This window comes from Pinus tabuliformis, chromosome 6 (assembly GCF_031772625.1).
Source record: "Pinus tabuliformis cultivar Carrire ecotype Pingquan chromosome 6, CPIR1, whole genome shotgun sequence".
Classification (NCBI taxonomy): domain Eukaryota; kingdom Viridiplantae; phylum Streptophyta; class Pinopsida; order Pinales; family Pinaceae; genus Pinus; species Pinus tabuliformis.
In genome coordinates, this window is record NC_142292.1 from 1,869,461,873 (window position 1) to 1,869,479,485 (window position 17,613).

Genomic DNA, 17,613 nt, shown 5'->3' on the forward strand with positions numbered 1-17,613 from the left:
GAATGACCAGGCTGAGGGCCATGCATATAGGTTAAACTTCCGATGTACAAACAATATGGCTGAGTATGAGGCCCTTCTGCTAGGTCTTAAACTCATAAAAAATTTGGGTGCAACCAAAGTTTTAATCTTAGGAGATTCAGATCTAATCATACAACAAATTAAAGGAAACTTTACCACAAATGATCCAAGGTTGAGAGCATATAAGGCAGCAGCTATTCAAGTACTGGATACCTTCTCAAAAACACAGTTGACTAAAATTTCCAGAGAACTCAATCTTCATGCTCACAGCTTGGCAACTTTTGCCAGCACTTGCAAGCTGCCTTTCAAGCCCAATCATACTTTTACTGCTGAAATCAAACACAGACCAGCAGTTCCAGACAACATAAAAAATTGGCAAGTCTTTGAGAGTGATACTCAGATAAATAATTTCCTCACTCTAAAAGAGGAATTATCTGGCATCAATATTGACTCAATCACTGGAGCTAATCAACCACAAGCACACATTAATACACAGAAAATATCAGCTGAAACAATTAATCTGGTTTTGCACCCTACCACCTTCAATAACGAAAGTATACAACAGTTGGGTCAAGTAGATGAAGATGAATTGGCTGAAATAGAAACAGAGGTAATTGAATTGAAAGATAATTTTTTTCCCACAGGTTTAACTCCTTTAGAGGATCTGTTTGATTCAAATGATATCTCAAGAAAACCAAAAATGCAACCATTAAATGCTGAAATAGAAGATTGTAACATTGGGACTCCAGAAAATCCCAAAATGGTAAAGTTATCCAAAGCAATACCACCTGAGCAAAAATTGAAATACATTGAGTTATTTAAAGAGTTCCAAGATGTCTTTGCCTAGGGTTATGAAGACCTTAAGTCTTATGATACTTCAGTCATCCAGCACACTATACCTTTGAAAGAAAATCAAAAGCCTTTTAAACAAAATCTAAGAAGAGTGAACCCTGTCCTCCTTCCTCTCATTGAAAAAGAAGTGAAATGTATGTATGAAGCAGGAATCATTGCTCCAATCAGATTCTCAGAATGGATTTCAAACCTAGTGCCTACTAGGAAAGAGACAGGAGAAATCAGACTGTGTGTTGACCTAAGAAATTTAAATAAAGTCTCTCTCAAAGGCCATTACCCCTTACCAAAAATGGATCATATCCTTCAAAGCGTAGTAGGAGCCTCTAGGATCTCATTGTTAGATGGTTTTTCAGGATTCAATCAGATTCTAATACACCCAGATGACCAAGACAAAACTGCCTTTACAACACCTTGGGGAACCTTCAAATATGTCAAAATGTCGTTTGGGCTTAAGAATGCAGGGGCTACTTTCCAAAGAGCTATGGATATAGCCTTTGCCAAGGAAATTCATGATTTTCTAGTGGTCTACTTGGATGATCTAACTGCCTTCTCAAAATCAGACCAAGAACATTTAGAACACTCAAGGCAAGTTTTCACAATTTGTAGAAAATATGGCATATCTTTAAATCCAAAGAAATCACTGTTTGGGCTAGAGGAAGGTAAACTCTTAGGACATATAATCTCAAAAGATGGTATTAGGATCTATCCGGACAGAATTCAAGCCATCCTACAAGTACCACATCCAAGAAATATAAAGGAACTCCAAAGCTTCCTAGGAAAAATCAACTTCTTGAGTAGGTTCATTCCAAATTCGGCTGAGCTCACAAGACTGTTAAACAACATGCTGAAAAAGGAATCCAAGGTCAAATGGAGCTTAGAAGCTAGACAAGCCTTTGAGGATATTAAAAAAGCATTGACAAACACTCCAGTCCTAACAAGTCCTAGATTTGATAGAGATTTCATCATTTTTTCCTTTGCTTCTGAGCATACAATTGCTGTTGTTCTCTTACAAAAATATGATCAAGGCTGTGAAAAACCTATTGCTTTCTTTAGCAGAGCACTTAGGGATGCCCCCTTAAAATATCAGATCATGGAAAAACAAGCTTATGCATTAGTCAAAGCAATCAAGGACTTTAGAATCTATATCCTCTACTCCCACATCATTTCCTATGTCCCAAATGTAGTAGTGAAAGACATTTTGACCCAAGAAGGAATTGAAGGTAGGAGGGGCAAATGGATTGCCAAAATCTTAGAATATGACATGGAAATCAAGCCTACCAAACTGATAAAAGGACAGGGTCTAGCTAAGTTGATGGCTGAAACCAATTTTCAAGTGCTTAACATTAATGAACTGGACAATGAACAGGAGATGGCGACTCCACAGATCAACCAAGCCTTTATTCAATCCCCCTGGTATACTGATATATGTTTTGTATTGCTAAACCTGCAAGCTCCTCCAGGGTTTTCCAGAACTAAGAAAAGGTTCTTGAAAATGAAAGCATCAAAATTTTGTATTATTAACAATGATTTGTTTTGGAGAAACCATGAAGGAATCTTACTTAATTGCTTAACATTGGGGAAACTGACAATGTCCTCAAAGAATTTCATGCAGGTGACTGTGGAGGACACTTATATTGGAAATCCACAGCTGATAAAATCCTAAGAGCTGGTTTTTATTGGCCCTCCTTGTTTACTGATGTAAGAAAATTTGTAATGTCTTGTCACAAATGTCAAATCTTTGAAGGAAAGAGAAAGTTGTTGCCTCTGCCACTCAAACCTGTTTCAACTGAGAGACCATTCCAGCAATGGGGTCTAGACTTTATTGGCGAAATTCACCCCCCATCCTCTGGCCAGCACAGGTGGATTCTGACTGCTACAGACTATTTCACCAAATGGATAGAAGCTGTCCCCTGTAGGCAGGCCAATGACTCCATTATCATACAATTTCTAGAAACCAACATCCTGTCCAGATTTGGCTATCCAGACAAAATCATTACAGACAATGCTGCTGCTTTCAAGTCCAAAAAAATGATCAGCTTTTGTCACAAATATCAGATGACCCTAGGTCATTCCACAACTTATTATCCTCAAGGCAATGGCCTAGCTGAGTCTTCCAATAAAAGCCTAATCAATATTATCAAGAAAGTTTTGGAAGAAAACAAAAAGAATTGGCATAAGAAGTTAATGAATGCCCTATGGGAAAATAGACTAACCACCAAAAGATCCATTGGTACAAGTCCATATGAGCTAGTTTATGGGATGGAAGCAAGGTTTCCCTCATCCCTAGGTGTTCCTGTAATCAAGTTGCTGCAAGAAATACAAGCTAAGCCAAATAACATTCAAAGAAGGATCAATCAGACAATTCACCTATAGCAAACAAGGGAGGAAGTCTATCAAAGAACCCAAGTACTGCAAGAAAATCTCAAAAGAATATTTGACAAGAGAACCAAAGCTGAAGACTTCTCTATAGGAAACAAAGTGCTAAGATGGGACTCCAGGAGGGAGGACAAAGGAAAACATGGGAAATTTGATTTCCTATGGAAGGGACCCTATGTAATTTGTGTTGTACAAGGTAATAACACTTATTTTCTAAAGAGCTTGGATGGCTCAAACACCAAGGAAGGCCCAGTCAATGGGAGAATGCTCAAGCACTACTTTGATCCCCTCTGATCAAGCATTACTCAATTGTATATTGTACATAAATTTGTATTTCAGTATGTGTATTTTCAGCGGATAGATAGAGCTCCAAATCAAGAAGATTTTGAGAAGAACTAAGGTGCTGCATTTTTTTTGATAAGTACTATTTACTTTGGCATGGGAGGATGAGAGAAAGCACTTGGAAACTATCTGGGAGATGAGAAATAATCAGAGAAGCAAAGCAAAAACAAGGCTGTAATTTTCACAGCAGATCAGTTTAAGGAGAAATGCAATCAATTTTCATGTATTTACATATTCAGTCTTCAACAAAAGGAAAGATTAAACTGCAGAAAAGTGGAAAAGAAGGCAATCTGACCTGCTGATCTTGACTTTTCATCTGGAAAAGTCATCCCCAAGTGGAGCCATTGTTAGCCTCCTATACCAATAGGGTTTCATGTTTCATGATTGACAGTGGAAGTGCTAAAAATGATCATCTTTGATGATACAAAGGTTCCATTTTTATGGACAAAGCAGAAGGTTAAAAAATGTAAAGAGGGTATGCCTTAAAAGAATAATCAAAAGGCAAGAAAATGATTTGGTCAAAAGAAAAAAGAATTGAAATGAACCCCAAAGAAAGACCAGGAAAGGGGCCAATCAAAATGCCACTGCTATCTTGAAGTATGGCTCAACAACTTAATCTGGGCCATGCTATGTTTTGAATTGCTTGTTTTAGAGTAGGTAATGAGTACCTGTTCAAACAGTTTAAGTTTGACAGATGACTAGCTGGATAGAGAAAGAAAGGAGCCCACTAGCTTAATCTGGGTCCTTGGCAGATATAAGGATAGATTTAGGTAGGAGGGCAGCAAAAAGAAAAGAGCATATGAGGGTTTGCAAGTCTAAGTGCACCCTCCCTGAAGAAACAAAAAATGCTAGGAAATAAGATGGGTAGGTAGTGGGGTTGCAGAAGCATGTCTCCTCTCAGGTTGCTGGCCCAACAAAGTAAACTCATGGTGGCCAGAGAAGATTCTCTTATTCAGCATTTTGATGGTATCAAAGTGAAGCATGTCTAATTTCCCAATCATTCCCTATCAAACTTCTTTCTAACATCCCACTATCACCTTTGTTCATTGCAGAAATCAAACTCTTTTGTTGATCTTTGTTATAGAGTAGAACCACATTTCTTGTGTAAAAATCTTTTCATTTTGATCTACTCTCAAAACTAAGTTTGTTCCCTAACAACTTAATGTCTATCACCTCTCATTTATATCTCCCTCTCATATTAACTATTAACCATATCATTACTTAACTCCCTATATTCCCCTTTCCCTACTATTATATCATCCTTGTATATAAAAAACCCCAAGAGTATATATTCCCTCCCTTTTGGCATTATAGCCATATGTTCGAATAATTGAAGAATCAGGCAGAATCAAAAGTGTTGTTTGGTATTGTTTGAAGTTAGGGATTAAACTAACACCTGGTTAGTTTAATAACCTATTCCTAACCCTATCCCCTTCACAAACCCACTATAATGTATAACCCGCGCCATTTGCATAAAACCCTGTTAAAACCCATTTTTCTCCGCTTATTCAAAGTTTTGATTACAGCGCGCATTCCACAAAAAACAAAGGGAAATATTATTTTAATGCCGTCGGGACCTTCCATATCCATCCCGCACCTCCACAGTCCATCGACCATCAGATCTGGGTCCTCCCATCCGACAGCCCACAAAAATATCGGACCGCCTCCGATCCCCGAACGATAGTGCCCGAAATCTGTCAGACCATGACGTCAGGGCTCGGACGCGTGTCACTCCCACATTGTATTGGGCGGCCTCCTGCCAAAACCGCTCCCGTACCATAAGCGGTCTGAAATTACCATTTACCGCTCTGCCAATTCCACCATACTTCACTCATGCGCCACCCTTACGTCACTGCCACCTCAGCGTCGCGTCGCCGTCCCATCCGCTATCGCTCCAACCTGTCCGCCATGTCACCTGACCACGTGGGGTCACCCACCGGCTGCCACGTCATCATTCCGCACCCGACCCCACCCATGATGTCATGCTGACGTCATCCAACAAAACGCGCCAAAAGCCAAATTTTCACTATTTTACCCAAAAAACCCATTTTTTCGCGTTATTTGCATTTTTACTCATTGTGCTCTTGCATGAATTAGAACATCGTTTACCTGCCAACATTGAAGACTGCTCTTGGCTTCCGGCGCCCCAAATTCACCTGAATTTCCACCATTGTCCAAAGATACCAGGTATTTATCAAAGCTTCCCTTCCGCACCCGGTTTTTTACATAGTTCACTGAGGAAACTAAGAAAAGAAAAACACAGTAAGTTCAAGAAATCTTCATGAACCAGTGCTCCTCTTCCATACTGTAAGACCAATTTCACTCACAGAAGTCCCTATTGTGCCGGAATTTCCACAAATTCACAGTTTGTTTGCGCATTCGCAAACCTGAACCTCTGCCTGACAAGTCCACCAGGAAAACAATTCTTGAATCCCAACATTTGCTCATTGAACCTCTTCCAGGGGCAGTTCAACTTGTTTTCATCCCAATTCACCTCGTTCCCTCTGCAAATTTCCCTCCTCCTGCAAAATTCATTGGTCTGTGTTGCTGTGCCCAGAAAAACAGGTTCAAACACAATTCAAAGCTTCAGTTCACCATGGAAACTCCAGTGGCATTGAACATTGCACCTTTAAATGCTCCTCACAGAGAGCTAGAATGGCTGGCCCTAGCTGATAGAGACTACCAGATGGCAGAGGTAATCCCAGACTACAGCAAAAACAATATTCATTTAATCAATGAGCTGAAAGCCAAACATCTCAATGGAACTGATATTCTAGGAATTTGGGACTCCTATTTGCCCATTTTCAATCTTCCTCAAGTCAATGTCTTTCCTGATTTAATCCACCAATGCAGTGCTAACTATGATCCATCTCAGAGAGCTATCCTCAGTCCCTCAGGCTCAGTCTTGTTCTATGTCACCCTTGAGGCTATAAATCAAATGCTGCACTTCCATGCTACTAAGCCATTGACTCCTCTATCCTTGATGCACTTGATAGACCAAGGAGGCAAACTGTCCAATGCCCAAATCACAAGAATTAATCAGCTATTCGTCCAGTCAGGCTCTCAAACTGTGAGGTCTCCTCCTATTGCACATGTATATCTCAATGAGTTGGGCAAGACTATTGTAGATATGATCAATTATATCCTAGGTTACAAATCAACTGAGTATGTAGATGAAACCACTTTGGTTATGATGTCTGTTTTCTCCCATGGCAAGCCTCCTTCAGTTCACTATGATTATGCTACATTTATTGCCAACAAAATGCACGACCAGTTGATGAATTTAGAGAGGGAAAGGGTGTTTAGATACACTTCTTACATCTATCACTTGTTCCTATTTAATCAGCCTGACAGCTTCCCTGTTACTCTCAAGAAGTTTGATGCCCAGGGTAACCCAAGGTCTGTGGTATTTTGGTCTTCAATCTTTCATCACATATCTTTTTCACCATATAGCTACTGTGAATTCATAGACCTTTTCATCCATCTAGCCATGTCCTTGCTGGCAAGCTGTCCTCCTCCAAGATTGACAGATGAGATGCAAAGAATCCTCCAGCTCTCAAAGGCCTACAACATTGGGGATTGGTACTTCTACCAGCACCATACAGTGATCAGGGTATATGGTTGTGAGTTAGCCCCATACAGGCTACCAAGATATGTCCCTATGAAACTTTTTGCTTTAGAATATTTCAGACAGTTTGGAAATGCGTACATGATTCATTTCCACAGCAAAAATAAAAAGGCACAGCTCAAAGTCAAAAACCAGCTAGGCCCATTTCTTTATAATAAAAGGGAAGAAGGATGGAAAGAGGCAGATGACATGCTGCAACGCCTCAGATTGCAAACCAGTTTCCTCTGGTCACCCTATGACCCAAATCACTTCATTAGTCTTAGAAGGGTCAAATATAGATTGGCTAGCTATGATCATATCAGATTACCACATATTGAGAAATATGCCAATCAATTAGAATGGAAAGAGGGCACCCTAGAAGAGGCAATTTCTAGAGAGGAAATAGCACAAAAAGCAACAAAAGAACTTGAAAAGGAAGCTGACTTGGAATATTGTGGACAGGTTTTTCCTCTTCTTCATACTCAAGTTGGAGCAGCTGCCTCATCCTCTACAGCCCCCCAGCAAGTAGCTCAAATCACTACTTCAGCAGCTAGCAAAGATAAGAGCAAAGAAGTGGAGCAGGAGCAAACACGCCCAACAGCAGACATGACTAAAGGCAAGACAGTGCAGCAAGAAGAAACACCTCCAATTGTGGAGTAGCAGGTAGAGCAGCAGGAAATTAGAGCTAAACAACCTGCCCACACAGAACAGCAAACACATGAACAAATTCCTCCAAGGCAGGAGGTAATAATTGACTCCTCTATATTGCAGACACCTGCTAATGAGGAAAGGACAAGGAAGAGAGATAGGCAAGAGGACACTCCTCCTGCTACTTCAACGCATCAGCAAGGTGAAAAAAGACAGAGACTAAATACTTTTTCAGAGGAGGAGTTTTTAGAGAGGCCAATTGACAATATGCCACCTCCTAGTATTGAGACATCTACTAGTTCCTTACAGCAGGGACAGGACATTCCACATGGAACAGAAGTCAGCTCTTCAAGGAAGAAATCAAAGGCAGACTCCAGCATCAAGCAGCAGTTTATTGACATAAAGAAGAGGAATGAGCCCCTCAAGCAGCAAATCTACAACCATCTCCTGAAAATGGCGCCAACAAATCAGTAGAGATTAATGTCTGCCTATGACATTCAAGAACAAAAAATGACTCTTAGTCATTTCAAGCCTACCATGCAGCAACCCAAAACAGCTGCAGATTACATTAGAACTAATCTGGAAATTTTTGCCAGAGATATCCACCCCTTAGATAAAATTGAGCTACATAGGCAAACAGGGGAAATGATATATTCCACATTGGCTGATAAGACCCTGCTGGCACAACAGCTACAAAATTCTCTACATAACATTGCAGCTCAATTAGAATTAGGGAAGGCATCATCCCAGGCCAAGGACAACAGAATCAAGTCCTTGGAAGAGATTATCATAGAGTTGGGCCATGATCCAAAGGACCCTAAGGGCGTCCAAGCTTTATTATAGAAAAGGGATGAAGATGTAGCAGCTATGAGAAAGCTCATCAAGCTGCCAGCTGGCCTTCACCCTCAAACTACAGAAGTGGCAGAGCAGAAAAAGGATCAGGATGTAGTGGCCCTACTCCTGAGTTTATATAAGAGGTTAATGGAAACAGAGAGTGCACTAGAGGTGGCACTAAAAACAAGACAAAGTGAGGCACCAATGCAGCCAACACAAACATCTGCATCCAGTGAAGGTGTGCCACTTTCCACCACTACAACAGCTCCTCCAATAGGGCATACATCATAGGTTGGTCCTTCAGCATCAGCACCAGCATCAACACCAGATCAGGGACCCAGCCTGAGTATGCAAAACATGATGAAAGAGCTGGAAGCCTTGGAAGCACAAATGGCAGAACTGAACGAAACTAAAGAAAAATTGGCCACAGTTAATGAAAAATATGACAACTCCAAACAAAGTGTGGCTGAAAAGACAAGAGAAGTAAGGGCTCTTGAGAAGAGAATAAAGGAATTGGAAAAGGAACTCTCTCTTGATAAAGTTGTGGCTGAAGTTAAGAAGATCCTGTGGACCAACATTGGTCAATCTATAACAGACCAGCGGCAATATATAGAAACTATCCATGAGAATATGGATCTAATAGGCAGGGCCCAAAAGGAAAGCCAAAGAGCAAGAGCATCTCTTGGAAACATGCCTGAAATAGCTAATAGAATGATCAATGTCCTGAATAACCGCACTGGCACTCAGCTGGCAGCAATGGGTATCGCTAACAGGACTGATACCATCTTACTGGTAAAGAGAGTGCTCACTCTAAGAAATCATGTGCAAACATTGGAAAGAAGGTGTCAGGAGATGCAAACAGAGGTGAACAAATTCATTGAGAAGATTACAGCATTGCATAACAGAGGCCTTCCCAGCTTAGTAACCAGTGCAGGAAGGTTACTTTCTCATGAAAATTATGCCAAGAGGGTAGACACTTATGCCACAAATCAAATCACTGCAACAGCAACTACCTCAGAGGGAACAAGGCCCCCATCAGGGCAGGATCTCTGTAACAAACTAGAGAATTTATTTTTCATTGCAAATGAGATGAGACATCTTTTTGAAGTGCCTCCAAACTATTACAAATATACAGAGGCAGATGAAATTCTAGGCATAATCTTAAGGCACCAGTTGCCTACTCAGGAATGGTGGACAGGCATGATACAGACACTGCTATAGAAAACAGATTGTTCACCATATTTTTGTATTTATCAGAAAGTCAGCAATTTCAGAAAGTTAATATATGTTTGCTATGACTGGGAAAGCAATTGAAAAGGCCAACTCAGCAATCCAGCTTGACTACAAAAGCAGATGATTACAGATGCAGATGACGGGGCTGAGATAGCTGCACCTCGACAGAGCAATAAAGAGCATATCACTCAGAATCAATACAAAGCACCCAACCGACTCAGTGGCCTCCAAAAGTCAAAGAATTCCTGACAAAGCTGAAAAAGCATTCATTGTATATTTAAAGTAGCAATAACTTTCATATCTGCTATTTCTGAAAGTTGGTAAACGCAGTTATTGAGCAAATGACTCAGCGTTTAGATATTTTGTAAAAACGCTTGTATATATATCCCCACGCATGAACTTGCTGGGGTTGTTGATTTTTACTTCTGGAGAAGCTATGCTGTAATTTCAGAGTTTTAATACAGGGAGCTAATGGAATTTCTAAAGTTCTGAGTTGTTTGAAGTGTTGTGGTGTGATTGCTTGCTGCTACAGGATTCCTACGTTGTCTCATGTCACAATAAGTTTTCTGAACCATCTTGTTATGTATTTTTTTCTTTCATAATCCGCTCATGCTCTATATTTCACAGGTTAATAGCACAGAAAAAGAATAGTTCAGGATTTGTTCATTAAAACACCCTAAACTCAATCTATGCTGTTATGAATGTTTTCTCCAGTCTTAGTTATGAATGTGTAATTCTTAATTGCTCACCTTCACACTAAGTCTTTCATAGTAAATACTGTTCAGGAATTCAAATCTGCTCCTGAGTGATATTTCCTTTCCCCACATCACCAGCTTAGTGAAAGATTCTTAGTTGCCTCTCACTGGCTGAACATATTCCATACTCACAAATTGAAGTTTGTTTCATGATATATCTATATGGCCCTGCAGTTTCAACACTCTAACTCAACTCCTCAAACAACACATAATTATAGACTCCATTGCCCAATGGACTGAACCTTCTGAAGATCTCATCTTAGCTGCTAGAAGACCTCATTCAACCAAAACTTAAAACAAAAATTCAGTACATCATAACTAGCCTAAAACATTATCAAAACAAAGCTAAATCCTAAAGAGAGAGCCCTCTCTGATTGCAGGAAGGCTAGGACCTGTGATCCAAAGATTGGTCTGTGGTTACCTCAGCCGTATTCCCTTAGGAGTCAAAGGGAACAACCTGAGTGATAACAGGTGAAAACCACCTTTTGCAACCCGTCTCTTTCTTCCTTTAATAAGAAACTTCTTTTTACAATATTTATGTACTGGTGCAGTCTTATACCAGTACGCAGGCTTCTACCTGCAGAAGGCTATAACCTTCTCTCATTCTCCAGACTCTCCTGGAAGGGAGCTACAACCCCCTTAGCTCTTGTACTAGCTGAGGTACTAGTATGTAGGTGATGACCTACAGAAGGCTACAACCTTCTCTTCACTTCCAAGGACCATGTTTCATAAATTTTCAAATTGGATCCATGAATAACAAAACAATCACCACTGCAATACAATCATCAACTTATATATGCATCATCAATCTCTAAATCACTAAATACTGAATCACTGAAACCTTTTCATCAAAATACAGTTACCTGAACAGAGACCAGAGCCCAAAACTCCGCAACAACCACTAGAACCAAAGGCAACCTGAAACATCAAATCTCATAATGCATACGCTACTTGACTGTATCAAAACCGCATGTACACGCACTTTCACTAGAGATAACCCGCGTACAGATCTAAAGATAATTACTTATACCTTCGCTACCATTTCCAACTTGATTCAGATCGAGCCAAGCATCACAAACCCATAACCAGTATACTAGATCTTCACACTTCATCAGACATTCATTACTTCCACACCCACCCTTTGGCCTAATGATCTTCTCCTTATATAGGTTTAGGCCTCTTTCAATACCATGGTCCAAAACCACTTAGAACCAATACCTTGCAATACCAAAATACCATGGACCAAATACCACGGATGAAAACTTAGTTTTTCCGACATGTACGTGCCTTTCCTTTTGTGAACCTGCGTGTGTACGTTTATGCGCATTTTGTTCTTCTCACCCATGTGTATACACACTTTCATCAAGGTTAACCTACGTATATCTCTCTCTTGATCTGTTGTACTAAGATCTGTTGTACTAAGATTTGTCCTCTGATTGAGTTGCCACCAAGGACAACACCTGTATCATACCTCTGAGCGAGTTACCACCAAGGACAACACCTGTATCATAATGCCAACAAGATATATATATAGAATCATGTGAAATGATCCCTCCAGTGTAACCAATCCAACAAATGGCTACTTATTTGAATCATGTTCGTACTTTCCTTGAGAAGGCAGAAAAAAACAACAGATTGGCCACTCTAAGTGTCCACTGAACATGTGATCATGATCCATAAATACAAGAAAATTCATCTTCCCAGATGGCTGCAACAAATTAGCAATAGGGTCTATAATAATCTGGAACATTACCATATCTTGAAAATCAAAAGAAATACACGCACACTCTTCATTTTCTGAATCTGGAGGAAGATCATCATGTGCAAGAGGCTCTAAAACAACCTCTTCTTTATCACTTATCTCCTTTTCATAATCTGCTTGCAATGTTTGATGATTATTCTTTGCCATAATTACATTGTCTGAAACATTCACACATGCCAATTCAAAATTATGATTTGCACAAATCTTCCCTTGAAATAGTGCTTCAGAGAATGGATGAGTTGGAGAGACATATGAGTGGTGAATGTTTAGAGATCCTTGTTCATAAATTTCATCAGAAACCTTATCTTGGTCTTCACAAACCTGATATTGAAATAAAAACTCAGAGAAAGAACAATCTGAAAAAACAAGTGAATGACTATCTTCATACCTCTCATCCAAAATATAGGGTTTTGGATACTTATGGAAAACTTTAAATGCAAAAAATACTTCAAGTATATTTGATTCCTCATGTGCTTCAACAGGAAGAATATCAATTTGTTTGTCACAAGAATCAAGGAAAAAAACTTCTTGTTCACTATTTCCTTGCAAAAGTAGATGATCATTTTCGTAAGTGTTGGGCATGGAATCCCCCTAAGGCATGTGTTTGGGCTTAAACCCAAGTTCTGACCAAGTCTTTGGTAAAATCTCCACGAACTGTGGGTGCGGAGTGCGAAATTATGATAGAGTCATAGGGTTGTCTGCCCTTGTTTTTGTAATGTAATGTCGGCTTGATAAAACTACCCATGGTTCGCAGACCATGGGATTGTATAAATAGAGCAAGGCTCTAAGTGTAGAAGAGAGCAAGAAAGATAGAATAAAAGAGCATGAGAAGTCTAAGTGATTGAGAAGCAGTGAAAAGTGTGTATTTGGGTCGTAGAGTATGGGAAGGCTCTGGAGCTAAGTGCACAGAGGCCTAGTAGTCCGCAACTGAGTGCGTGGACCCTTGCAGTTGAGTGCATAGGGCAGGTCGAGGCTGTAACCATTGGAAAAATCAATAAAGAGAAAGTTTACCATATTTCTTTGCATATTTTCCTATTTTAATATATGATTGGGTATAATTTTCAAGTATACTGTTTATATGTTGCGCAAACTTATTTGAATGTTTTGTATAACAAATTATAACATAAGACATCCAAGTACATGAAGGTAGTTAACTAGTATAGGAAGAGAAGTAAGATCATGGGTAATAGCACTGAGCATGGATTTAGTATCGCGAAAGCTCCACAATCCCTGGTTAGGGTTGCGTGAAGGTAGTGTATCAGGGCGTAAGGGACAGGAAAGTGTGCAGAGTGACCTGCACGCAAGGACAAACAGTGGGACCAGTCGAACCTCTCAGACATCTCAAGGGTGTGGAAACCTGGTTCTAACACCCTCCCATACTACTTCGGGTGAGACCTTTGTTCGCGCTCCATGGATTGTTGCCAAAAGGGCTAGTAATACCGGGATTTGTTTAGCTAATTAACTCTCAACCTAGGTCAGGCCCCAACAAGCCAACAAATGGTTCTGTTGCCGAGACCGAGATCTGCATAGAGATTTCTAATGTCGTATCACTGAAATCTGACAAAGAAAGGAATTGTAGATTGGTTGGACAGGAAGATTCACGAGTTCACGGTACAGGAAAACATGAATCCGTAACTATTAAAGGAAGAGTGGTTTAAATGCTAGTTATATACAAAGATACATGAAATTTCCTTTGCATCCTTCCCCACTGAGTTGTACAAGTGGATCGCGAAGCTAGAAGATAACCAAGGAAGGTGTAAACTTGATAGACCTATTATGTGGACTCTAGAATTAGTGCGTAGACTAGAAGCATCGGAAGATAAGATCACACGTGTTGTCGATCACTGGCCCGATCAAATCACAGTAGGATTCATCACCAAATTCGCGGTAGATACTTTAGTCCATCATAGCGAGGCATAATGATGCTTCCTCAAAGGACCGTGAGGTAAGTACATTAAATCTTTGAACACTTGGATTAAAATGCTATTGTGTGAAAAGTGGGTTATGCGAATCAATTGATGTTTGGGGCTATGCAAAGTGGGAGAATCTATAGAAATGAAGGTAGCACAGAACTAGAAACTAGCCCCTTGATTTCACCTCCATGAGGGGGCGAAGAAGAGCTCATGAAGGTCTCGCCAAATAGAGAATTCCACTCATACCACCCACACCCACACCACCACCATTTTCACCCTCTTCACTCCCATCTTCACCCATACCACCTCCACCACCATCGCGAAGCAGTATGGAAAGTGCGATAAAGCTACTAGTGTTTGAGGGAGTAGGGAATGAAGATTTGGACCAATTTTCATTCATGATAAAAGTTGTATGGGAAGCACAGGGAGTCACGAAAGACAATATAAAGAAGTCAATGTTGGTCAGTGCTCTGCAGGATTGCGTACTGACCTAGTACATTAAGCAATCCAATGACAATCGGAATGTGGGGATCGTGGATATCCAAGCTGTGCTAAACAAAGAATTTAGCAGGCCAGTTAGAGGCTTAGTCGATCATTGGATTCAAGGAAATCATAATGCTACCAGGTGAGACATAGTGTGAGTTGGATCAAATACTAAAGTGCACAATTCACAAAGCGAACATGACATTAATAGATGGGCAACACCGCGAATGGTTTGTAGCATCATTAACACTGCATCTATGGAACGCGCTATCACAACAAAGGCTAACCACTCAGGTTGATGCCTTGGAGGTCACGCTGAGATTGCACGAGACCCCGATACCTAACCTGGGAGTTTAGAAAATTCACGTGCAGTTGAAAAACTTGTGACTGAAGATGCAGAGTTTGTAACAAGACAGGACAACCCGTCCAGAGATGCGCGATGAGGTATGGTGAGTAAAATGCAAGGGCCAGGGGCATGAAAAGGACCACTATTGTTCACGAATTATCTTGCGAGAGGAGGGCCAATGCCACTAAGACCGAGGCACAAGCAGGACCAATCGTGGTGCCTGCACTATTGTGTGTGATTTGTTAGATAGGAGGAAAGAAAGCTATAAATAACTTCCATCTATTATAGAAGTATACGCAAAATTCACAACAGTTGTTCTGTAATTTTCGTGGGTCAGTGGGACATGATAAGCACACCTGTAGAAGTTATGGGTTGATGATGGATTGAACTCCTACCTACACAGTTCAGACCAAAACATGTCCCTTTGATCAAAACACAAGAATGGCATGCACCGAATTTCAAGGGCGTGGATGAGGCCGAGGTGGATGGGGACCAAGAAGAGGTTGCGAACAGTTCATATGTTACCATCATGCTTGTATTGTATGTTGTTTGATCATGAGATGGAGGATTGTCCCATGCTGATAGCGAGGTTGCGCGATAAAGGAGCACTCCAACCTCCCCCAACTCAGAACCTGCAAATGATGAGGTCTGAGTCGCATGAGGAAGACCCTAATGTAAATATCATGCTCTGGAGTGGAATTATGATAGGGGATGACAAAGGCAAGAAACCTGAAGAAAGTACCTGGGTTCGCAAGGCTCCAACGAAGGAACCAAAATTTGATTTGGAGCACACTAAGGAGACCTTCATGGAAGCTAAGAGAAGCTTCGCTGATGCCTCCACTTCAGGAAGTAAAGACAGACTGGAGCCGAAAATGGACCCATCGATGCTCACTACGTTCTTGGAGACATGCATGAAGCTACTGTGTGACAGCAAGGCTGTAAACGGGCTGTAGGAACTCATAACTAGATGCGCTGAGACCGTGCCAGGAGAACCATGCGTAGTCCAGAAGCTCGAGAAGCACACAACGTGAACAAGAATAGAGATGAGATTGACCGCATAGATTAGGGAATATGAGATGGACCAAGTGATTCTCGATCTAGGATTGGATGTGAACGTCCTACCAAAATAGACATGGGAGCACATGGGCAAGCTTGCGTTGCAATGGTCTCCTATCCAATTGCGAATGGCGAACCAGCAAAATATCCTACCTATGGGGAGATTGCAGGGAATCACAGTAGATATTGAAGGAGCAAGTGCGCTAGCAGATTTCGAAGTCATAGAGATTGTTGATGACAACAATCCCTACCTTGCGCTATTAGGAATAGATTGGGCCACTAACACGAATGGAGTGATAAATCTGAAGAAGCGCAAGATGATCTTTGAGAAAAAGTCACTATGCGTAGTGGTACCTTTAGACGCTGCAGAAAGATCACGCTACATAGAGCCAGTGTGTGACTATGATAGTGACCACAATCTGGACTACATCTACAAGATAACCATGTGGGAGAAAGACTAAGTAAATCCAACCGCAGATGGCCGAATCTCATGGGAGTGCAAAAGCTCCTACACATCAAATTCTGACAAGGAGATAAAACGATGGCAGAATCAGTTACACGAGGTAACCACGCTCAACTGTAACATGATGACAAGATCGTTGCACTGCATAGCGATAGAGTTAAGAGATCTACCTATGTATGATGGGTTAAGCAAGGTGGATGACTTCCTGAACAAATTTGAAAGAAAGGTACTGGAACAACAATGTTTCAACGCTCTAAAATGGTTACTGTGAGCTATGCTCGCAAGATGGTGGGGTATGCACCAAAGAAGTTTTGAGGATAGGCATGAATGCAGAAGGATGATGTGCATGCAATTTTGGAAGCCTTCAAAGTGATTAACAGACAATATTGTCAGATGAACCAGCCCCGCACCCACCTATCCAGGTGGATATAGGCATATGGTGCAAAACCTACATGAATGCACACTATCCTTGCGGTAGGAGACACAATCAGTAAGCAAGTGCGGGTAAGGCAATGGCATGAATGACCGCTCTGGTTGGGACCACAAAGTATGGAAAGAGCAAGTGCACAGAAGGATAACCATGCAAAAGCTTTATGTGAAGCACTGAAAAAGGTCCACAATGCGAAGCAGACTGACTGGGACCTATGTGTATTAGTGGTTCTATGGGCTTATAGTACCATGTGCACGAACCTGACCGCGCAGGCACCACCAAGGCTGGAGTATCAAGCAAACACTGTAAGCCCTATAGTACATGGAAAGCTTAGACCATGCATGATAGCACCGATATATACGACAATTCGTGGAACCTTGGAAGAAGAAATCCAACTAGGAAATTCTAGGCTCCAAGAACTTGAAGAAGAAAGGGTATGATTAAGGAAGAACAATGCTCTGGTGGACGTGGAAGTCAAGAAGCTAGAGGACGAGA